The sequence below is a fragment of the Herpailurus yagouaroundi genome, unplaced genomic scaffold (assembly GCF_014898765.1).
Source record: "Herpailurus yagouaroundi ecotype Mexico unplaced genomic scaffold, PumYag 166, whole genome shotgun sequence".
NCBI classification, from domain to species: domain Eukaryota; kingdom Metazoa; phylum Chordata; class Mammalia; order Carnivora; family Felidae; genus Herpailurus; species Herpailurus yagouaroundi.
The window spans coordinates 31,762,034-31,786,118 of record NW_024412407.1 but is presented as its reverse complement, the minus strand read 5'-3'; the positions used below and the strand labels follow the sequence as shown (position 1 = coordinate 31,786,118).

The window sequence follows — 24,085 nt, the reverse complement described above, 5'->3', positions numbered from 1 at the left end:
AGAAGGAGAAGGAGAAGGAGAAGGAGAAGGAGAAGGAGAAGGAGAAGGAGAAGGAAGACTCCATAGGTGCCTGGGTGGCTCAGTCAGTTGGGCTTCTGACTTCGGCTCAGGTCACAATCTAGAGGCTCATGAGTTCAAGACCAGCATCGGGTTCTGTGCTAATAGCTACAAGCCTGAAGCCTGCTTCAGATTCTATGTCACCCTCTCTTTCTGCCCCTCCTCCGCTCATGTTCTGTGTCTCTCTCAAAAATAAATATAACATTAATAAAATTTAAAAAAATAAAATAAAGAAGACTCCACAGTTATTTAAACACACCTAACTCATGCCTAGGAATCATTAGTGTTAAATTATTTAGCCTTTTGTAATATGGATATAATCCAGGTCACTAATTTCATTAGCATTATGAACCCCACTTATTTTTCCTGAATCTCACCTTTTTATATATCCATCTGGAAAAGCAAACTCCACCTACTCTATTTTCTTTCTCCCCAGAACATTTTTATTTCATTTAAAATTCCAAGCTGAAAAATAATAAAATAAAATAAAATAAAATAAAATAAAATAAAATAAATAAAATATAAAATTCCAAGCTCAAAATTTGTTCTCGAGTGAAGCCTTCGCCATCAGCCCCACAAAGACTTGGTTTTTGTCATCCTAGTTATTACCTCAGCAACATAATGATGACTCTGAAAAAGAATTTATGATATGATATTCTGATTTGTCTGTTTAAATACCTGTCTTCACAACCCACCACCAGAATGTGTGGTAGGATGTTCATTCATGTTTTTTGTTATTATTATTATTTTTTAGAGAGAGAGAAAGCAGGGGAGGGGCAGAGAGAAAGGGTAGGGAGAGATCGAGCAGGGAGCATCCCAATGCAGAGACCTGAGCCAAAATTAAGAGTTGGGCATGTAACCAACTGAGCCACCAGGCGCCACTGTTCATTCATCTCTGTGAGTCCTAACTTCAAATTCAGTGGCAACCACAATTTAAGTGATGAATAATGATTAAATAACATTTGTATATATTTGTATATGTGTGTTTTCATTTTATTATAAATAAATTGAGAAATATAAATAGATAAATATAAATAAAGTGAGAAATTACACACACACACACACACACACACACACACACACACACACACAGACACCTTAAGTGTAGGGCTCAATAACTGTTACATTTGTATACCTCCATGTAACTGGGACTCAGATGAAGGTATAGAACAATTCCAACTTCCCAGAGGGTTTCTTCATGCCCCTTCCTAATCAACACCTCCTCCCTACCAGGTCACTGCCATTCTAACTTTAATGTAATAAATTAATTTTGCTGGTTTTGAACTACATAGGGAGTCTATAAGTGGAGCCAAACAGTATTTACTTTTTTGTGTCTGACTTCTTATATTTGGCACAATGTTTTTGAGATTCACCCATGCTGTTCTATGTTCATTCTTTTGTATTATGGTATAGAATCCCATTGCATAAGTATGACATGACTTATTTATCCATTCTCTTCTTCATGAACATGTGGACTATTTATAGTTTTTAATTTCTATGAATAAAGTTACTATTAAAATTTTTGTACTCATTTTTTTGTGGATATTTATGCCATTTTCTTGAGTATATATGTAGGCATTGGATTGGTATGTCATAGGATAGGTACAAGATTAGTTTTTCAACTTTCATTACTTCCTAAAATTGGCTGGGGCAATTGATACACTCAAAAGCTAAATTTAGGAGTCCCACTTGTTCCGTATCCTTGCCAGTAATTCATATTGTCAGTGATTGATTTTAGCCACTCTGGTGGCTTTAAAGTGGCCTCCTTGTAGATGAAATTTACATTTCCTTATTGACCAATAATATTGAGCATATTTTTATGTACCTATTGGCCATTTGGATATCATATTTTACTAATTGCCTTTTCAATTCTTTTGCACTTTTTACTGGGTTGTCTTTTCCCACTGATTTGTTGGAGTTCTCTACATATCTGAATACAACTCCTTTGTCAGATGTATTGCAAATAAAGTTTCTAAGATGTGGTTTGCCTTTCTTTTGATGAACAGATGTTCTTATAATTTTTTTTAACGTTTATTTATTTATTTTTTTTTTGAGACAGAGAGAGACAGAGCATGAACGGGGGAGGGGCAGAGAGAGAGGGAAACACAGAATCGGAAGCAGGCTCCAGGCTCTGAGCCATCAGCCCAGAGCCCCGCGGGCTCCAACTCACAGACCGTGAGATCGTGACCTGAGCTGAAGTCGGGCGCTTAACCGACTGAGCCACCCAGGCGCCCCGATGAACAGATGTTCTTAACTGAGTCCCATTCTTTTTTTTTTTCTTTCATCTTTTTATGTACTTTTAAGAAATCTTTAGCCAAGTTTATAAAGATATTGTTCTGTAATTCTTCTAGAAATTTGATTTGTTAACTTTCAAATTCAGGTCTGTTACCCACTTCAAACTTATTTTTCTTTATGGTGTGCAGAAAGTTTTGAGATTTGTTTATATCCCATAGACAAATGCAACTGCTCCAGAACTATTTATTGAAAAGATCATCTTTACTGTCACTAGCTTGCAGTAGGACCATATATGTGTAGGCTTACTTTAGTTTGTTAATTTGATATCATTGGTATATTTGCCTTAATTACTATATCTTGAAATCTGGTAGAGTAAACCCTCTAATTTTGAATTTTATTAAGATTGTCTTGAATATTCTAGGTTGCTAGCTTTTCATGCAAATGTTAGAATTAGCTTGTCACTTCCTACTTACTACCCCCCCCCCCCAAACTGTTCTAAATTGATTAGAATGGTATTGAATCAATAGATTTTAACTTGGAGAAAAACACTTTAAGAGACATAGAACAGTTCAGGGACGCCAGGGGGGCTCAGTCAGTTGAGCATCCAACTCCAGCTCAGGTCATGATCTCATGGTTCATGAGTTTGAGCCCCGCATTGGGCTCTGTGCTGACAGCTCAGAGCCTGGAGTCTGCTTCAGATTCTATGTCTCCCTCTCTCCCTCTGCCCCTCCCCTGCTCATACTCGGTCTCTCTCTCTCAAAAATAAACATTAAAAAAAATTTTTTTAAAGACATACAACACTTTAGATTTTCCATCTTGTGCTGGTTTTGGTAACTTGTGTTTTCAAAGGATTTTTTTTCCCATTTCATGATTTTTAAAAATTTAGTGAATGTAAATTCTTTAAAAAATCACTTATTACCTTTTTAATATCTTTACAATATAGTTTCCCTTTTTTTACTTTGAATAGTGATAATTTACGCTTCTTATTCTCTCCCAACCCCTTATTTTGTCCATCTTACTAGTTGTTTATGAATTTCATTAATCTTTTCAAAGTACCAACTTTTGGCTTTGTTGACTGCCTCTATTGTACGCCTGTTTCTACTCTTACCTAATTATTTTTTTTCCTTCCACCCTCTTTGAGTTTAGTTTGCTGTTCTTTTTCTCACTCTTGAGGAAGACGCTTAAATTATTGATTTTAGATCCTTCTTTTGTAATGCATGCACATAAAACTACAAAATTATTACTCAGCATGCTCTAGCTGCATTGCATAAATTTTGACATGTTGTATTTTTTTATCATTTAGATCAAAATATTTTCTAATTTCCCTAGGATTTATTCTCTGAATTAAGTCTTTTGCAGGGGTATGTTGCTTAATGTCTAAATATTTATAGATTCTCTAGTCGTCTATCTTTTATTCAGTTCTAATGTAAATACTTCGATGATCAGAATGTGACTTAAATCCTTAGGAATTTGTCAAGGCTTATTTTAAGGACAGAATATGGTCTATTTTGGTAAATGTGTTATGTGCACCACAGAAGAATATGCTTTTTGTGGTTGTTGCATATGATGTTCTATATATGTCAACTAGATAAATTTGGTTTGTCAGTTCTTCAAATCTTATTCTTATTGATTTTGGTCGGGGGGAGGTTAGGCAATTAACTTGTTTTTTCTTTTAAGTATCCTTTATTTTTAAGGGAAGTTTTAGGTTTAGAGAAAAACTGAGTAGAAATTACAGAGCTCCTTTATACCTTCTATCCATATACATGCACATCCTTCTCCACACTCACTATCCTACACCCGAGTGTAACACATTTGTTACAGTTGATGAGAATACGTTGACACATCTTTTACATCCAAACTCCACAAATTACAATAGGAATCACTCCATGTTGTACATTTCATAAGTTTGGACAAATGTATATTGACATATACCCACCATTATAATTACATACAGAATAGTTTCCCTACCTTAAAAAATCCTCTTTGTTCTGCCTCTTTATCCCTCCTTCCCCCAACCCCTGCCAACCACTGATCTTTTTTATTGTCTCCATGGTTTTTCCTTTTCCAAAATGTTATATAGAGTCATACAGTATGTGACCTTTTCAGAATGACTTCTTTCGCTTTGTAATGTGTGTTTAAAGTTTCTCCATGTCTTCTCATGGTTTTATAGCTTTTATTTTTAGTACTGAATAACATTCCTTTGTCTGGATGTACCACAGTTTATTTATCCATTCACCTACTGAAGGACATCTTGATTGCTTCCAAATTCTGGCAATAATGAATCAAGCTGTTATAAATCTTCATATACAGGTTTTTGTGTGGACATAAATTTTCATCTCTTCTGGGTAAATGCCAAGACATGCAATTGCCGGGTTGTGTCGTGAGAGTATGTTTAGTTTTGGAAGAAACTGCCAAATTGTTTTTCCAAAGAGGCTGAACCATTTTGCATTTCCACCAGCAATGAGTTTCTGTTGCTCCATATCCTTCCCAGCATTTGGTGTCTTGTGTTCTGGATTTTGGACATTCTAACGGGTCTGGAGTGATATTTTGCTATTGTTTTAATTTGCATTTCACTGATGACACATCATGTGGAGCATCTTTTCATGATTATTTGCTATCTATATGACTTCTTTGGTGAGCAGTCTTTTAATGTCTTTGGCCTATGTTTTAAATGGATTATTTTCTTATTGTTGGGTCATAAGAGTTCTTTGTATATTATAAAATATATAATGCTGCTTTATCAGATGTGTCTTTTGCAAATATTTTCTCCCAGTCTGTGGTTTGTCTTTTCATTCTCTTGACATTGTCTTTCACAGAGCAGAAGTTTTTAATTTTAATGAATTCAAGCTTATCAGTTATTTTTTCATGAATTATGCCTTTGGTGGTTTATCTAAAAAAAACCATTGCCATACTCACGATTACCTAGATTCTCTCTTAATGTTAAATTCTAGGAGCTTATAATTTTGCATTTTACATTTAGGTCTAGAATCCATTTTGAATTCATTTCTATGACAAACATAAGATCTGTGTCTAAATTCTTTATTTTCTTTTTCTTTCTTTCTTTCTTTCTTTGCTTTTGTTTTGTTTGTTTTGAAAAAAAATTTTTTTTCAACGTTTATTTATTTTTGGGACAGAGAGAGACAGAGCATGAATGGGGGAGGGGCAGAGAGAGAGGGAGACACAGAATGGGAAACAGGCTCCAGGCTCTGAGCCATCAGCCCAGAGCCCGACGCGGGGCTCGAACTCACGGACCGCGAGATCGTGACCTGGCTGAAGTCGGATGCTTAACCGACTGCGCCACCCAGGCGCCCCTTGTTTTGTTTGTTTTGTTTGCATGCAGATATCCAGTTGTTTCAGCACCATGTGTTGGAAAAGTACTTTTTCTATTTTGAGATGCCCTTTTTTCCTTTGTCAAAGATCAGTCGATTATACTTATGTGGACCTACTTCTGGGCTCTCTATTTTATCTGTTCCTTCACCAATACCACATTGCCTTGATTATTAGCTTTTTAGTAAATCTTGAAGTCAGAGAGTGTCAGTCTTCCAACTTTGTAATCCTTCAATACTGTATTGGCTATTCTGAGTCTACCTTTGGGGGTTTTGTCTGCTGTTCTCTTAGTTATTGAGACAACTGGGTTGAAATCTTGCAGTGTTTTATATTCATCAGTTAAAACTTGAGTGTGTTATATTTTTCAAATCTTATATCCTTACTAAATTTTTTACCTGTTTATACTCTCAGTTACTGAGAAAGGTGTGTTAAACTGCCACTTGAACTTGTGCGTATACTTGTTTATTCTTTTAGTTTTGTTAACTCTTGCATTATATATATTAAATCTTTACTATTAGGTCCATAGTAGTTTAGGCTTATATATCTTCTTATTAAATAAGACTTTTATCTCTACAAAGTGTTTCTTTATGTCTTGTAACATTTCTTGCATTCAATGCAGTTTTGTCTAATATTAATACGGTAATAGCATCTTTCTTATGGTAAGTATTTACATGGAAAACCTTTTTGTCCATTGTTTTATTTTCAATATACCTTTACTTTTATACTTAAAGTACACTTCTTGTAAACAATATACAATTAGATCTTTTAAAATCCACTCTGATAATCCTTGTGTTTTAATAGGGAGTTTTAATCAATTCATGTGTAGTGTATTTATGACATGGTTGTGTTTAAGTCTAACATCTTACTTTTTGGTCTTGTTGTTCCATATATTATTTGTTACTGTTGTATTGATTAAATATTTTTGTTATTCCTCTATTAGCTTTTTCCTGGGGGGGGGTTATAACTTTTAGTATCATTATTTTGTGGTTATCCAAGAAATTACTTCTTTAACTTATTACAGTATACCTTAAATTAGTACTTTTAGAACATCTTAAACAATGTAAGCTCTTTCTACCAGTTGACTCCACTTAATACACTCTCATCTCTTTTTCATTTTTTATATTTTGCTAATTTTGTCATGCCTTTCATCCTAATGTAAAAACCCTCCAAAAATATTATGATTGTTGCTCCAAATAGTAAATAGTTTCATGTTTATCCATTTATTTACCATTCCAGAGCCATTTATTTCTTTTCACCTCTCTGCTTTTATCTTGGCTTATTTTCCTTACAGCTGAAGGAAATCCTTTAGTATTTCTTGTAATGTGGGCTGCTAGTGACACATCCTCTCAGCTTTTTCTCCTTTGTCTGAGAATGTCTTTATTTTAGCTTCTCATTTGAAGGATAATTTCACTGGAGATAGCATGCTAGATTTTAGCAGTTGTTTTCCTTAGCACTCTAAAGATATTTTCTGGCTTCCATAGTGTGTCAGACATTGATGCAAGATTAAGGAGCACAAAATGTTTATTGGAGAATGGGAGGAGTAGGTAACTCCTGTGAAAGATAAAAAGGCAGAAGGCAGGTATGTCAGATTGTGAGGCTGATCTGACATCTGTGAGTAGAAATTAAGAAAGAAAAAGACCTGGGCAGGAAGAGCCTCATCCCATGATACAAATCTGACACAACCTTGACTAACTCTTTGGAGAGCTCTGAAGCAAATTCTACCTGTTTGAGAAGTCCCATGTTAGTGAGAAATAGCCAGGTTATAATACCCCTGCTCTGTTTAATCATTAGTTTGGTGCTGCCTGGCAAAAACATAGCCTTGGCTGGAACACTGAAGTGCATCCTTAAAGCATTGCAGTTGGAGGCTGTTAGCTAAATATACTCAATACAACTGAATGACGAATTCTCCTCAAAGAGAGATCAGAGAGGAATAACTCTATGACTAACATGATCCATGTCTTGCATTACATGGATTCACTTTTTATGTATTTAGGTTGTAGCCCCTTCAGGGTTCCGATGGACCTCTCTTCCAGGGTGGAAAAAAAGCATGAGGTTAGTGGGACCACTATAACCACCACTGCTGTAGTTGTTCTTGGGACCACAACTGGTGTTCATAGTCTCTCTTCCACAATGATTTAAATAACCCTCATCCTCAGTGTTATTTCTGCTGGTTTCCATGACTAGTGGAGTGACCTAGGGGTGTTTGAGTTTCATGTAACAAAACTCTTTTCAGAATAGAGTTACTGCATTTGTTCATTCACATGTACTGTCAGGCAATGGAGTACCAAGAGACATCCAAGTAGATTCCATGAATATTTTTCTCTGGTCCATTATCTAAGAATAATCCTAACTCATCTTACTGGTAAGGATCAATTGCCCCTGACAAGATGATAACTATTCTTCTTGTCTGTTGTTCCCTGATCTCAGCATTCCAAAGTGCCCAGATGGCAATCAAAGAATATAGGTCAATTGCTACACATGTCCACTGGCAAGAATATGACCCTATTGGGGACCAGGAGCTCAAACTGCACAGAATCCAGAGTTGTGGTAAGGGAAATCTCAAAGTCTTACAGTGGATCATTAGGAATGGTGGTATATATGTAGACCCACTTCTACTTCTACCTTTTGGTTCATGTATGCATGCATATTTTTCTTGGGGGGACACAGTGCTATATAAGTCTCTAATTCAATATGGATGCTGCATCCTAAGAGATGGCAGCCCATCCTCACAGAATATTACTTCTGAGCTGATGCTTCTAGAATTACCTCTGGCAGGTCATTCCAATGTTCTAAGGCTAGCTAATTCTGGGTGGTACACTGTACGATATGACTAGTGGATCCCAATATTTGGATACTTTCATATCGTGTGTGTGTGTGTGTGTGTGTGAGTGTGTGTGTGTGTGTGTGTGGAGAGAGAGAGAGAGACAGAAACAGAGAGACAAAGACAGATATTTTAAAGAACAGGCTCACATAATTGTGGGGGCTGACAAGTCTCAAATTTTCAGGGAAGACCAGCAGGCTGGAGACTCAGAGAAAAGTTGATGGTGCAGTGTTGAGTCCAAAGACTGTCTATAGGAAGAATTCTATAAACACTGAAGAAGACTTCAGTGTTTTCTCTTGATGCCTTCTGCTGAATGGATGAGGCCCATCAACATTAAGGAAGGTAAACTGCTTTACTCAAAATCTACTAATTTAAATTAATTGTACCTAAAAAATACCTTCACAGCAGCATCTAGACTGGTGTTTGACCAAAAACTGGGTACCATGGTGTAGCAAACTTAACTCACAATATTGGCCATCACAGCTGTAAATTAGACATCTGTAGGCTTCCAGATAATAGTTTTGGCTGAAGTCCTACAAAGCAGAATTCAAACTCACATCCAATAAAAATGTCACTTGTCATCCTCAGATAAGAGGAGCCAAAAGTAGTCACCTTGTCACCGAGTGATGGTATCTCCTTCAGAAATAGTGCCACATTTTGTGTCAGTCTTATTTCTGGAAAATTGATGAGAGGATACAGTAGCTATATTAGCCTTGGTAAGTGGTATTCCATGCTATTAGTCCCATACATAATCTAAGTCTTTGCCACCGTGGTCAATCCTTCCGGGTGCCTTTTTAGCTAGTTCTAAGTGGCTAATGACAAAGGCTGACTTAAGACAACTTTCTGAATTATCTTGTCTGCTCGGTTTTTCAGTGCCTGTTCCATAGTTGGTTTTCTGTGGGCATTAGCTTTTATTAAAAAAATATTCACCTTATACCTATTTTTATATATCCTTCAGAAACCTTTTCTCCAGACTCTCTTGTTATTGATCTTTCAATTTATTTCTATAAGTTCCTTGGCAAGCTAGCTAAGCCATTTTCCACTCAGAACACTTTTATTTTACCAAAGCATGCATAGACATAAACAGCATTAAAAGTTCCACCTATTGGGAAAATTTTGCCTCACCAATATCTTTCAAGGCCACCTCTAGGAATAACTATAGAGCAGGCATATCATTTTCAGCTTATACCACATACTGAGTCAATCCTTCCATTAACCTAGTCAACCCATCCACTGGGCTTTGTTTCCCTCCTTCAGCTGATTAGGTAGAATCTTTCACATGGCCATAGGTATGAATAAACTGAAGGAACCATGGTGAAACAACCATGGTGAGTGGCATGTGGTTCTGAGCAACCTGTTCACATAGCTTACTTATGCCTTCTGGTTTTGCTTAGTACATACAGTTTCAATTTGTGATGGATTGCTGCTGGGACCACTTGATTACATGACTTGGTGGGTCCAATATAATTGAGCTCATAGGAAATTTTAAACAAATGGATAAACTAAGAATCTTGTGGCATACCAGAAGCTGCTTTTTTAAAGGAACATAGTTTTGTTTTGTTTTGTATTTTTGCTGCAGATGGCATGACTTCTCTAGTGGCTTGAATTGTGATTTTCCCACTGGAATTTGTCATAAAATCCATACTGCATATTTTACACTGCTGAAACCTCCAAAATCATAAAGTCTGCTGGATTTTAGGTCCCAAACTGCTGGTTTTATTTACTGCAGCCTGGACTTGCTGTAGAGTCCTTTTCCATTCCAGACCCCATTCAAGTCTATCAGTTCACTACATGGGCCAGAGTATTCTTAGATGTGGAATGTGTGCTGCTTCCAGAACCCAAAGAGGCCAATTGGATATTGTGGTTCTTTGTGGTGGGTGATGAAAGATACAGTAAATAGTCTTTATGTTGGTGCGATTTTCCTGGGATAGCCCCTATGATTGAGCACTAGAAATTTGCTAAAGTGGCAGGTCCCAGAATCTTTGCAGAATCTGTCTTCCACTCCCAGAAGCTCATGTGTTTTATAAAACCTTATCATTTACAAACTAAGTTCTGTGACAGCATTTTCTAGAATCTACCTTGGCCTGAGGAACAGAGCCACCACTGAACTTATTATTGATTCTGGTATCCCTCACACCAGTGGATTCCTGATGGCATTGCTGAATGACATTTTCTCTGGAACATAATCTGGAACATAATTATGTTTCTGTGGAACATAATCCTCTGGTGGGTCTTCTGGTCTCACATAATATAGCCATTCTAGCCTGCCCACCTCCCTGAGACTTTTTATCCCTTTCCCCATTGTCTCACATGGCAGTTCAAGCATTGCAACTTCAATTATCATGGGCCATCACTTTCTCTAAACTTCTGAAAGCCACTATAAAGCAACAAATTTGCATCATTCTCTGGAGTCCTTGCCAAGTGTTAAAGTCATACCCTGGGAGAATTAATAAACTCTCCTTTTTTTAGTGTTATGTCCTGTCCTCTTGATCAAGAACCTTCAAAATTCAGTTGTGAGTACTCTGCACAGGCTTTTCGCCATCAATGCTGGCTAATTATTGAATATCTTTTTCCTTTCTTTTCTTTCGTTCTTTCTTTTTTTAAGTATAGTCTCTTTCCTCACTAATCAAGCCCAGTAGATCTTTGACTTGCTTTTGCTATGACTTAAATCAAAGTTTGGCCTGACATGCAGAAAAGAAGATAGTGGGGAAAATCCTGAAGCTGACCCTGTTTCCTTGTGGGAGAGAGGACTCTACAGTGTTTCCCCACATGCAGAAAAGGCCACCTGTATAGGATCTAAGTATTTAGAGGATTTGGGGAGCCCAATGTTTGGGCACATACATTCAGATGATCATCATATGTCAGGATTTCAGGCTTTCCCAGCAAGAGCCCTAATCTTGGCATAACAGAACTGACTCCGTCAAGCACTCTATAGTCTTTCCCAGCCCCTGCTCTCAGCCAGACATCCTGTAAGCAGTCTCAGAATAAGGTCAACTCAGGAGATGTCCAAGGTTCTGACAGGTGGTAATGGTGCTCACCCATGAGCCTGACTTTTTTCATGGGTTGTAGCCTTGTCCCAATTGCTATCAAATGCCTAAAAACAGTTCCCTCATATATAGTTTTCTAAGTTTTTTAGTTGTTTATGGTGGGAATTTAATTACAAAACTAGGGACTCTATCATGGCCTGAACCAGAAGTCTCTTAATAAATGCTGAATAAATAGATTTATTGAGTTGAAGGGAATTCTGGTATATCCTGATGAAAATATTGAGGAGGCATTGGGAATTATCTGTATATCGGCAATAGTTAAAAGAGGCTATAAGAGTGGTTGATGTTTTCAAGGAAGATTATACAAGACCAAAGAAAGGAAAAATTTTAAAACAACAAATTAGGGAGCAACAGTATTTATAGGGTACAAGATTATGAGAATTCAGAAAAGACTGAAAAAGTGACAGGAACATAAATATTTTATCTAGGCATTCTGTTGTGCTTCAGTTAATTAACAAATTTTTGCTGTAATATTCTAGAATTTGTATAATTAACAAGGAAGAGATCATATGAATTTGTGGGTAAATCAAGGATTAGGGTTCGATGAGGAAGAATTTCTAAGAAGAGTAAGTTTTGAGTTAAAGACTAATTGGATCAAAGCATGATGAAATGGGATAGATGTAGGGAATAGGGTTAATTCTGCCCTCAGCTAAGCATGAGCAGGATTAAGACTTTGCTGCTGTATGGGGCGCCTGGGTGGCGCAGTCGGTTAGGCGTCCGACTTCAGCCAGGTCACGATCTCGCGGTCCGTGAGTTCGAGCCCCGCGTCAGGCTCTGGGCTGATGGCTCAGAGCCTGGAGCCTGTTTCCGATTCTGTGTCTCCCTCTCTCTCTGCCCCTCCCCTGTTCATGCTCTGTCTCTCTCTGTCCCAAAAATAAATAAAAAACGTTGAAAAAAAAATTAAAAAAAAAAAAAAAAGACTTTGCTGCTGTAATGCACACGAGGAAATAAAGAGACATGTCAGGGTAGAAAAAAACAAAACAATGGCTCCAGAATTTTCATGTTGATGGAGATTCGGAGCAACAATGTAGTTGAGAGCAGATTCAGGGCACTTGTCTGGAGGCCGCATTTCCCTAGTAAATACACTTAAAATTTAAAGTCTGTGGTATAGATCAATGCAAATAATATTCAGTTGATGTTTTCAAACACACATTTGCTAATTCTCTTGTCATTTAAATAATTAAGTGATTATTTAACTTGGGGTTGTTTGGGGAAGCTACTAAGGCTTTTAGAAGACCTTTAGTTCTCTCCAATCCTATCCCAAACTATCTCCATTCTGCTAATGAAATGCATTAATGTGTTGATAGAAGAACAAGGTGGAAGATTCTAAATGAAAGAGGAAAGCAGGAAACATTACCCTAATTGGTCTGAAAGGCAGAAATTCACTTTAAATTAGATCTCATTTGTAAGTGAGGTAGGGGAAGGTTAGGTCTTTATTTTTTTTTATTTTTTATTTTTTTAATTTTTTTTTTCAACGTTTATTTATTTTTGGGACAGAGAGAGACAGAGCATGAACGGGGGAGGAGCAGAGAGAGAGGGAGACACAGAATCGGAAACAGGCTCCAGGCTCTGAGCCATCAGCCCAGAGCCTGATGCGGGGCTCGAACTCACGGACCGTGAGATCGTGACCTGGCTGAAGTCGGACGCTTAACCGACTGCGCCACCCAGGCGCCCCAAGGGAAGGTTAGGTCTTTAAAAGTCAAGCTAACACTGTTAAAAATAACTCATAAAAATACTGGTAATTTTAAACCTAGTAAGATGGAGAAAATCATGATGCTATGGGGTCTGTGCTGAAGTTTTTGTAAGTCTAGTTGTTGAGGTGAGTATACCGTAGTGCATATGCAGGTGGACATTTTGTAGTTAGCAAAAGGCACGCGATTGGATGGAGAAAGATTGATTCATGGTCATCTGTCTGTCCGTGACATAACAAATACTCCATGATGAAACTGTTCATCAAAACAGAACGGCAGTAACCAAGATAAACTATATTGTGTTACCAATAGGGGGCTCTGTGGCTTTGCAATACAATTGTGCTCATTCATTTAAATGCCCCCCCCAACCCCCCTCCAATGAACCACTTTGCTTTGTTAATAAACTTGGGGCCTTCTATCCATCCATCTATCCCTCCATCCTTCCATTCTTTCAGTTAGTGTCATTTACCTGCAATTCTTCATTAGTTAACGGTGAAAATACTCAGAAGGCAAATAGCTCCACTGCTTTCTCTCCACCTCATTGGGATTGTGGGAACTCTTATTGAGTGGTGAGGGTTAGGGTAATGAAACTTGGAAAAATGCCATCCCAGGATTCCTCTGTGCTACCAATATGCAAATAATTTAATAGTAATGCAGTCAAGAGTTCCCTGAGTAAAGACTCTCCATTTTCATCACTGTTGGTAAGTGCCAAGAGGGACAGATGAGAATAAGTTATAGCCACATTGTGACATGTAATAAATCTTCCAAAAGAGGTTTACACATACTCAGCTCTTTGGCTTTTATCCTGTGTACGACACTTCTGTTTGCTTTGCATCTAAGCAACAGAAAGTAATCAGCCTCTAAGAACTTAATTATTGGTTGCACGGATAACCCTTAGGGTGTGTGTGTCCAGTCACTTGGGCCTCCTCCTACATCTCTCATCACATAAAGCAATATGCTTCTCTGAGTGCCAGCCTCTCTGGAAAGCATGGGGGTTCATTTCTTCTTCCAGGGGAAGACAAAGGGCTGCTGAAACAACAGAATACATCGAAATGGCCCTTCTTTGGGAAAATGAGCTGCTAACAGTTCTTGATGACTGAAACAAAGGAAGAGTCCTAGGGCTAGAAATCACTCAAGAACAGAGCCTTGATAACAGTCAGCCGCGGAGAAGTAGAAATTGTAAGGAATTCTAGGGAGAGCAATGGGGCAATACTGTAACAGGCTTGCAAAATCCAACTCAGAATCACACTAGTCTATTAATGAGACAAGTTTAAACCAGTCACACTCCCACCTCTAAACCAAACTGTTAACACAGTTTAACACACTTTCAAAGGGGCACCCCTATGATGTGCTAATGAAGTCACTTTCTTCCCAGCAGGAGTCAATGGGCTTTCCCTTCTTTGTTGAGCTCTCTTTGATCAGGCAAACAAAATACTCAAATACCTTGTCAATCCTGGCAGGCAGTGTGTTTTCAAATGTATCTTAGGGGAAACTGAGGCGTAAAGGATCAAATTTAAAATTTAAAGGTAGTACAATTATCTGAGTTTGGATGGATTTTCTGCTCCAGCTTTTCCCTACTGCTATTTAAACGTTGTGAAATGAATAAGAGCTGTTCAGGTATTATATCTTTTAAGTTAACAACTTGGAGAGTAACAATAGCTGTGAAATGCTCTCTAATTGTTAAACACTGAACAAATGTATGAAGTATTACATTTCAATTTTTTAAATTACATTGCAAATCGTTTGTGTGAAACTGGACATTTAAACAATTGGGTTAAAAAAAAAAAAAGCCTATAAGTACTAATGGATACATTCTAGAAACCAATGGATACATTTAAAGCAACCAAACAATTTAATTCAATTATTTTCAGAATAGCTTCAATGAAAGCAATCTCTTCAAAGGCATTGTTCCAGGTAGCTCCAAGGACAGAAACTATATTTTTTTAGATTAGGACAGTGGTGTGTACATTGGGTGTTTCTTTTTTTTTTTTTAATTCTTTAAACTGTACACACAAAAATATACAATATATACTTTTAATGTGTATTCCACATTTCAAAATAAAAAAAGAATTTTCAAAAAGACTTTGTTGCATAGCTGAAATCTTAAAATGAATTGAGCAGAGACAATGCATTTAGCATTCTTAAAAGTTTCTTGCAAGATTTTATAGAAAAACTGCCCATATTCTATTTGACAACAAGCTTATGAATTTTGAAGAAAACCAAAAAGAGAACCTGTAAAAAACAAAAGGATCTTTTTAACTGAACTACATAATATACAGATCACTATCTGTAATTTTTTTTATGAGCCTCTAGATTTCGGCAGAAAAGATTTTAAAATTTCTTATTGCTCTTATAAACCTTTGTGATTATCTGACAATGATTCATGTAATATTATTGTATATCTGACTTTGGCAGTTACCCATTACACCATGTTAACATATTTCAATAAGTAATCAATTTGGTTTCCACTACGCTGATTTAATTCAGGTTTCATTACTTGCCTAGTATTTATTTTTTAGGCATGTTGTCCATCTTAGTCTAGGACTGCCCTTTTTGCATTAGCCATTTTAGGATAAAATACTTAATAAGATTTGCATTTAAAAAATGAACTAGAGGAACTGGACCCCCTCCAGCCAGAACAAGTAATTATGTCATTTGTATTGCAAAGCAGGAGTGGCTATAAAGCAATGGTATACTTTTTTAAAGATTGATAACCTTAAGCAGTATTATATTACACATAAAATGGCAGGTCTGACAGAGGAACTAAACGTGGGCAGTGTATAAAATCCCGAGACTTGTAGAGAGTTTCAAAGTTTTTACTTTGCCTTCCGATGACATACTCAATTAAAAGCAATCATTTGCAGTCTATGTCCTTATTTTCTATTATATCTCCGTGTCCTACATCAGTCTTTCTCACAGAGAACCCTATGTTTATGTAGATAACCCATGTCACATAGGACTGAACGCTTTCAAATTTACGTCCTAATATTCAGAGGCCAAAGTTAGATTGTATCTATAAGAAGTGGCCAATACAAATGAACCTATTTAGTTGCCTGTAATCACCTAGGAGGCACTCAGTCTGCCCCACTGAAATTTTCCATTGTTCATAATGACTGAAACCTGGCAATGCTGTTGATGTTACTGTCACTGCTAAGAAGAACCCAACAGAGAAACTTTACTGAGCCTTTGGTAGTGAGTACTATGCTCTAAGTGCTGTGTTAAGTACTATCTCATTAATCCTCACAATAACTTTTCAAGGTTGGTATTAGTCGTAGGAATGAGATGTGTTTATGAAGGTTACATCATGATCCCAGGGCCACAAGCTATTAAAGTGGTAAAATTGGGATTTGAACCCAGTCTAGGTCTAACTCCAGAGCTGATGTTCTTTTTTTTAATGTTTTTATTTATTTTTGAGACAGAGAGAGACAGAGCATGAGCAGGGGAGGGGCAGAGAGAGAGGGAGACACAGAATCTGAAGCAGGCTCCAGGCTCTGAGCTGTCAGTACGCAGCCTGATGCGCGACTCAAACTCAAGAAACTGTGAGATCATGACCTGAGCCAAAGTAGGACACTTAACCGACTGAGCCACACAGGCACCCCCAGAGCCGGTCTTCTTAATCATTATGATAAACTTATAAAAACTAAAAAAATCTTTTAAAAATATTCCTAAGATATTCCCCTAACAAAAGCATCTATGACTATGTTTCAGTGAATGACAGGGCATTATAATTTCCTGGCCTATATTGAAATCTTTTGAATTAGAAGTGGTCCCCTCGTTACTTTGTGGAAGAAGGTTTGTGATAGAATGTGCCCAAATTATCAATTATGGTCTTTCTTTAGGTTGAAAGGATACATAGCAGGTTATTATTTAGGCAATGGTCAAATTGATAGTTCTCAGATTGGATGAAAGTGCTCCGAACCTTAAGTTCACAGGGCTCACATTCTCATAAAAGGCAACAGAAAGACATGCAGGGCAAATGGGAAAAGCAGTCTCATAAGAAAATCAAAATACCTCAGAAGCACTAACCAGTGTGATATGAACCAAGAATGCTGACTGCTGACCGGGAAAGCTTCTACTCTTCTTACTTGCTCAGGAAACCCATTTAGGGAGTTGTTAAAAACTGAGAGAGGCAATTTAGAGATAGCAACATCCTCTTAGACTTCAAAGAGGAGGAAATATATTTAGGGACCTTTCTGATATAAAAAGCCATTATAATTTTGAAGCTTTTCCTTAAAATATATCTTTCTCAATTTGAAACTCTAATGTTCAGTAATTGAATTCAATGTTTAATTGCTCAATATTTCAATCAACAGTCTACTTGATACAATAAATCAAACAAAGCTTCGGATAGTGTATTTTATATTATTTATACAGACATACAGATACACATATATGCATATATATTTATATCATAATTGACACTCAGCATTTTTTAGTTAATTACGGAATAAGATTTATTAGTTTCCCAAGGCTGTCATAACAAAGTACCAGAAAATGATTGCTTAAACAATAGAAATGTGCTGTCTCACAGTTTTGGAGGCTCTAAGTCCCAGTTCAAGGCATCCATAGGATTGGTCTCTTCTGAGGCCTGTGAGGAAGAATCTGTTTTGTGCCTCTCCCCTTGCTTCTGGTAGTTTGACAATCTTTGATGTTTCTTGACTTGTAGAAATATTGGCCTGATCTGTGCCTTCGTCTTCACATGACAGTTTCCCTGTGTGCATTTCTGTCTCCAGTTTTCCCCTTTTATGAGGACACCAATCATATTGGATCAGGGGCCTACTGCACTGCGATATGACATCATCTTACCATTACATCTGCAATAACCCTGTCTCCAAATAAGGTTACATTCTGAAGTACCGGAAATCAAGACTTCAAATATGGGTTCTGAAGGGACCCAATTCACCTCATAACATAAGCTTTAACTTTTGAAAGGAGGGAAATATTTAGGATCAGAATAGAGTTATAAGAAACTTTAGAAATCCATCTGTCTTCCATATGAGAATACCTCAGCCCAGAGAAATTAAGTGGCTTACCTACTGAACACAGTCAGTGGCAGAACTGGGACTGAAATTCAGATTCCAATATATAAACACAATGTGGTTTCCCACTGCCTAGGCTGCAACTTACGAAGAGTGTACTGGGATAAATTATTTCATTTAGAAACTGATTTTTTCTTTTCTTTTCTTTTTTAATATTTGTTTATTTATCTTGAGAGAGAGGGAGAGAGAGTGTGTGTGCACAAGAGACTGGGGGAGAGGCAGAGACAGACAGAGAGAGAATCCCAAGCAGGCTCCATGTTGCAGTGTGAGCCTGATGTTGGGCTCAAACACACAAACTGTGAGATTATGACCTGAGCCGAAATCAATAATCTGTTGTCCAACCATCTGCACTCCCCAGGTACTACTCCTAAAAACTGATTTTTTTTTCTGATAGGAAAATTAAATTGTTAAATAAGATTTTAAAGGTGAGAGTGTATCTGTTTCACACATTTTATGTAGAAAATTATGGAAGCTTCACAAGAACAATATACTAAATAGTTAAATAACAATAATTTAATCTCAAATTCTCTTTTCAGGGACACTTAGGTATCAAAGGCGTTGCAGAAAGCACTGTACTTCACTATCTCAATGTATCTTAAGACTTCAAAAGGTGAGTGCAATTATTCTCATTAGAAAGATGAGCAAAACAGAAAGATGTCAAATAAGTTGACTAAAGTCACATGGATAATAAGTTGTATAAGTAGAAATCAAAAAGGTCAACTATCACTGTGCTGTCCCATATATTTGATTTTTGGTAGCACAAAACAGCCTGTAAAAGTATACAGGAAGAAGAGATCAAAGATGAATCATTTTAGACATAATTTTCCTGCTGGAAGACATGGCCACCATATAAGTAAAAGCACTCCTTAGCTAAGAGTGTGAAAAGGAGAAGTTCAAGGTGTCAAAATTGAATCATTGATGAAATTTGTAGTTAATGTGAAAAATGTTCAATAAATTTGAATAGACAAAGACCTGGGAGATTTGAAGAGAACCAGGAAAGACTGCAGCCAGATATCTTACATTAGGAAAGATGTGAATGAAAACAGTTTATTGAACCTAATCCCATACTGGAAACAAATCTTACTTTGATATTTGCATCACCACTGTCTGGTGTGCAAGAAATGATTAGTAAGTATATATAAATATATTGGAATGAAAATTTTGAAAATGTCTATAGGAAGACATTTTCCATAGAATTTTGAGGATTATAATTAGATATAAGTGTAGTAAATGTACATAATTCCATAATAATCTATTCTACTGGTTTGAAAGTTGATCCATGCAAAGGAGAGTAATAGCCAACATTAACTGAGCACATACTATGTTTCAGGGACGGTTGCAAATAGTTTATCAATATTGCTTTTTTCCCCGCAACAAATTTATGATGCGGGTACTATTACAATCTCCATTTAAAATGAGGAAAATGAGGTTTAGAAGTCACAGAGTAAAGGACCCACTGGATTATTCAGAGCAATCACTCTTAACCACTGATATCACCAAGGAAGAAGAAATGATACATGAAGGAATTTAATTCAGCTTTTTTTTCACCTATCATAGCACTTGGCAGGTATTTAATAAATGTTGGATAAAGTGCACTGAAGTTTTAAGTTATGTTTTATTAAGGATTGGGTGCATGGAAATGCTGAATAGTACAGGGGTGTCTTCAGGGGATAAAGCAGATGATGCTACAGAATGAGAGGAAACATCCGAACCAAGAAGCCTCATCAAGTAAAGTAATCTATGCATAAGCATGGATAGACAGGGTAACCTTGTGTAGAAAGGGAAATACTCTGCTCTATATTGCTGTGTTTCATCAGATCTTGAATTTCAGAAATCAATATAAGAAAGTTAAGTTTAAGTTAATGGTCATGAAACCCATGGAAAGAATTTCCCTGGGAAATTTATATATTTTGCAATTATCTATTTCAAAAAATTGAAATATGAACTATATTATTAATATTGTATAACCATAAAAATCTCATCAGTAAGTTATTTTATTTTTTTTATAAATTTTGTTTACTGTTTATTTATTTTTAAGAGACAGGCACAACACGAGCGGGGGAGGGGCAGAGAGGGACGCCCAGAATCCAAGGCAGACTCCAGGCTCTGAGCTGTCAGCACAGAGCCCCAAGCAGGGCTCAAACTCACGGGCCATGAGATCATGACCTGAGCCGAAGTCGGATGCTTAACCAACTGAGCCACTCAGGGGCCAGCCCCTCAGCAGTAAGTTATTAAAACACAATAGATGATAGGTGAATTATTTGGGAGTGTGTTTATGAGTGTATGGAAAGTTATATTGAACTATTAAATGGCAAAATGCCTTAAATTATTAAAATAAATAATATTTAATATTAATACATATTTAAATAGTTAATTGATAATTATTTAATAAATAAAAAATGCCAAAATTAGTCAATGTGAAAATAACTAAATAATTGAGTTATTTAGCATCAAAATACTTTGATGCTAAAATATATGAACAACTGCCTCAAGATATGGACAACTTAAAATATATAAGCCACTATTTACATTTCAAATATAAACAGATTTATTTCACATTTATTGAGTTTCTGTTATATGCCAAATATTGTGCCAGGCTCCAGAATGTCTTCATATTTTTAAAACAAACAAAAAAAAACTACTGGGGTGCCTCAGTCAATTGATCATCCAACTCTTGGTTTAGGCTCAGGTCATGATCCCAGGGTTGTGGGATCCAGCCCCACATTGGTCTCTGTGCTGAGAGAGTGGAGACTGCTTGGGATTTTCTTTCTCCCTCTCTCTCTGCCCCTTCCCCATTTGCATGCGTGCACTTTTCTCTCTCCTTCTCTCAAAATAAATAAATTTTAAAAACTTTAAAAATTAAAAAAAAAATTAAAATAAAACAAAATAAAATAAAAAATAACTACCATATGTTAATTTTTTTTGGTTTGTTTACGAACTGTGGAAACACTTGGCATTACTAATTTTCCCCAATTAGAGAATTTTGATTTCTACATCTTTTAAGTGAATATATGGGTGCCTGGGTGGCTCAGTTGGTTGAGCCTCCGACTCTTGATTTTGGCTCAGTTTTTTACCCCAGCATTGTGGGATCAAGCCCTGCTTCAGGCTCCATGCTGACCATGGAGTCTGCTTGAGATTCTCTCTCTCCCTTTCTCTCTCTCTCTCCCTCTACCCCTCTCCCCTACCTGCACTCACTCTCTCTAAAGAAAATGAAATAAAAAATAATAATTAGGGGCGCCTGGGTGGCGCAGTCGGTTAAGCGTCCGACTTCAGCCAGTTCACAATCTCGCGGTCCGTGAGTTCGAGCCCCGCGTCGGGCTCTGGGCTGATGGCTCAGAGCCTGGAGCCTGCTTCCGATTCTGTGTCTCCCTCTCTCTCTGCCCCTCCCCCGTTCATGCTCTGTCTCTCTCTGTCCCAAAAATATATAAATAAACGTTGAAAAAAAATTAAAAAAAAATAAAAAAATAAAAAAATAATAATAATTAAAAATAAATGAATATAAATTTTTGACAAATATTTTCTGAATGTTAGATAAAATTTTTGCAGCCTCAAACCACTATTCACTATGTTTATCAGATTCAGAGGCTGAATTTAAAAATATACTTATATTTTCCATCTTTTTTGAGAAAATTATTAGTATGCCTTTAAGCCTTGGTACTAACCCAAAGATAGCTATTTCAGTCAGGTGCAAAAAAAAAATTCTATTCAGGTGCAGAAGCCATACCCTCTCAGACAATGGGCCTAACCTACATACTAAATAAAAATAAATGGGAATATGCAAAGATAAACTTACCTAAGGAACATCGGTAGCTATTTCTGCAATAAATGCCATTTTCAATCACCACTACCTCACTAGAGGCAAAGGGCCCAGAAAGAACATTAATCTAACTCAGTATTTTGGAAATACTCTTAATTAACACATGAACTTTATCACCTCCCCTACATACTTCTTCATCTACGTTCTCTAACTCATAAATAGCATTATTAGCCTTCCACGTTTTCCAAAATGGAAACCTCAAGCTATTCTCAAGTCCTCTCCCTCTCCACAGCCAATCAAATGTGAAATTCTGTCAGTTCAGCTTCCGAAAACTGATGGCATTCATTTCCTTCTCCACTTGTTCCTTAATTCAAATGCCCACCTTCTAACCTGGACTAATGCAGGAGTCACTAAAGCCCTACCTCCCTCTGGTCCGCTCTGCCCTCCAGTCAGTCTTCACTTCACCCAAGTTAAAGACCTGACTTGTCATTCCCTGCATAAAAATCTTGTAAGTTCTAGCCAAAGAATCCAAAGAATTCTAAAGAATCTAAACCATTCTTTTTATGGAATTCATGTTGAGAGACTTATGGCTTCTGTGCCGGTCTTTTCAGAGCTGAGCATGAATAAAAGAAATGACATTGGTATTACTAAATAGTTTTACTACAAAATTCTTAACTAATGTATACTTATTAAATATTTACAATGATTCCAGCTATAGTTTTAAATTCCCTTCAAATATATATGTACATATCATATGTTGTATGTATTATGTATATGCATTACATAGATGTATATGTTTACATTTTACTTTGTTTTGAAAAACTTGGTAAGATGCTTTGAACCTTAGTAGTAGTAATCTAAAGATGGCCATCTTATTAGGTTGCAAAAAATGTGCCCTAAATACCCTAGTTTATTATTCAGCAAAGTGCTTGGAGGAGGCACAGTAGATGATGAATAGTAAAGATGGGGTTATTACTCAAGTCTCATTTGTGACAGTTGACTTCCGTGATATTTATCTTACATTTTTCTTTTTGGCTGTGTGTGTGAGTGTAATACAGTTTATATATTCGCATTTGTCCATCTGTTATTATATTGGCAGCAGGAGATTTTCATTGATTAGTTTCTCTCTATTTGCTTTTTCTTTCTCTAAACCTTCGTGCTGTAATGCAGAAGATTTATTTTCAATGATTTATTAAAATGTAATTCTAAGGTGACTCCTTATCAAGGAAGTAATCTGCAGGCTATCTTTGTTTAAACTTGCAACCTGCTTTGTCAAGGAAAACTGCCTATGAAATTTTCATTATAATAGACAGCTTTTCATAATGAATGAAAAACAGCTATTATGATTGAAAACAAATTGCTCTGAAACATATTCTTTGAAACAATGTGCTGCTTAATTGTATTTTGGAGGAGGGGGGGGAGCAAAGGCAATTCTATTTAATTGGTTACATTTTTCAGTTCTATAAATTAATTTGCACTACCCAATATCACTTAATTTTTCCCTAGGAAAGCTTTTGCTTGCCCTAGCAATATTATAACTGCTAATTCAATTACACTGAAATTGTTTAATAGAAAATATAATTGCTTATTCATACAGAATACCCATTAAAGCAGTGCAAAAGCGTGAACCCGAGGGTTACTGCATATTAATACTTTGGGAATAAAGATGGGAATGTTGTGCAGAGAAGGTGCTGGCTGATCTTTAATTGTTCATCACCTGCCTCCAAAATAATATGAATGGACCCAAACTAAATGACCACTCATTACAAGTTTCAATTTAGGAGCTTGGCTGGGGTCAGCAGATTGCTTATGCTGATCGCAATGATTTGAAGTTGTGATTACCATAAGCAATTTAAATTTTATTGATCTCCTCTTCTGAAAGTTGTAATTGAGCATAGATGTTGGACCCAGAGCTCTCCAAACTAAATTGTACTCTGAAGCCCTTGCTGGATTCCTGCAAGAATCAATAAGCAGTCAGTCACATTAACAATGAAATAGGTCCATTAACATACGGTGCTATTGGTGAAACTTTATTTAGGAAGGGTGTTAGTTCACTTCATTGTTTTATCAATGAATCTTGGCTGTACAAGGAAAAGTATTGCTTTAATATG

At 36.6% G+C, this 24,085-nt stretch overlaps 1 long non-coding RNA gene across 4 annotated transcripts in view; it reads left to right on the top strand.

Annotated features, from left to right (window-relative positions):
* LOC121038865 (uncharacterized) overlaps positions 1-24,085 on the top strand; it is a 62,820-nt gene that overhangs the window by 30,225 nt on the left and 8,510 nt on the right. For 2 of the 4 annotated variants that reach the window (XR_005794546.1, XR_005794545.1), the window contains 4 exons: positions 8,047-8,166; positions 8,625-8,782; positions 17,845-18,031; positions 18,754-18,827. This is a non-coding gene — a long non-coding RNA (uncharacterized LOC121038865). The remainder of the gene's footprint in view (positions 1-8,046; positions 8,167-8,624; positions 8,783-17,844; positions 18,032-18,753; positions 18,828-24,085) is intronic. The other 2 variants (XR_005794547.1, XR_005794548.1) reach the window with 2 other exon arrangements.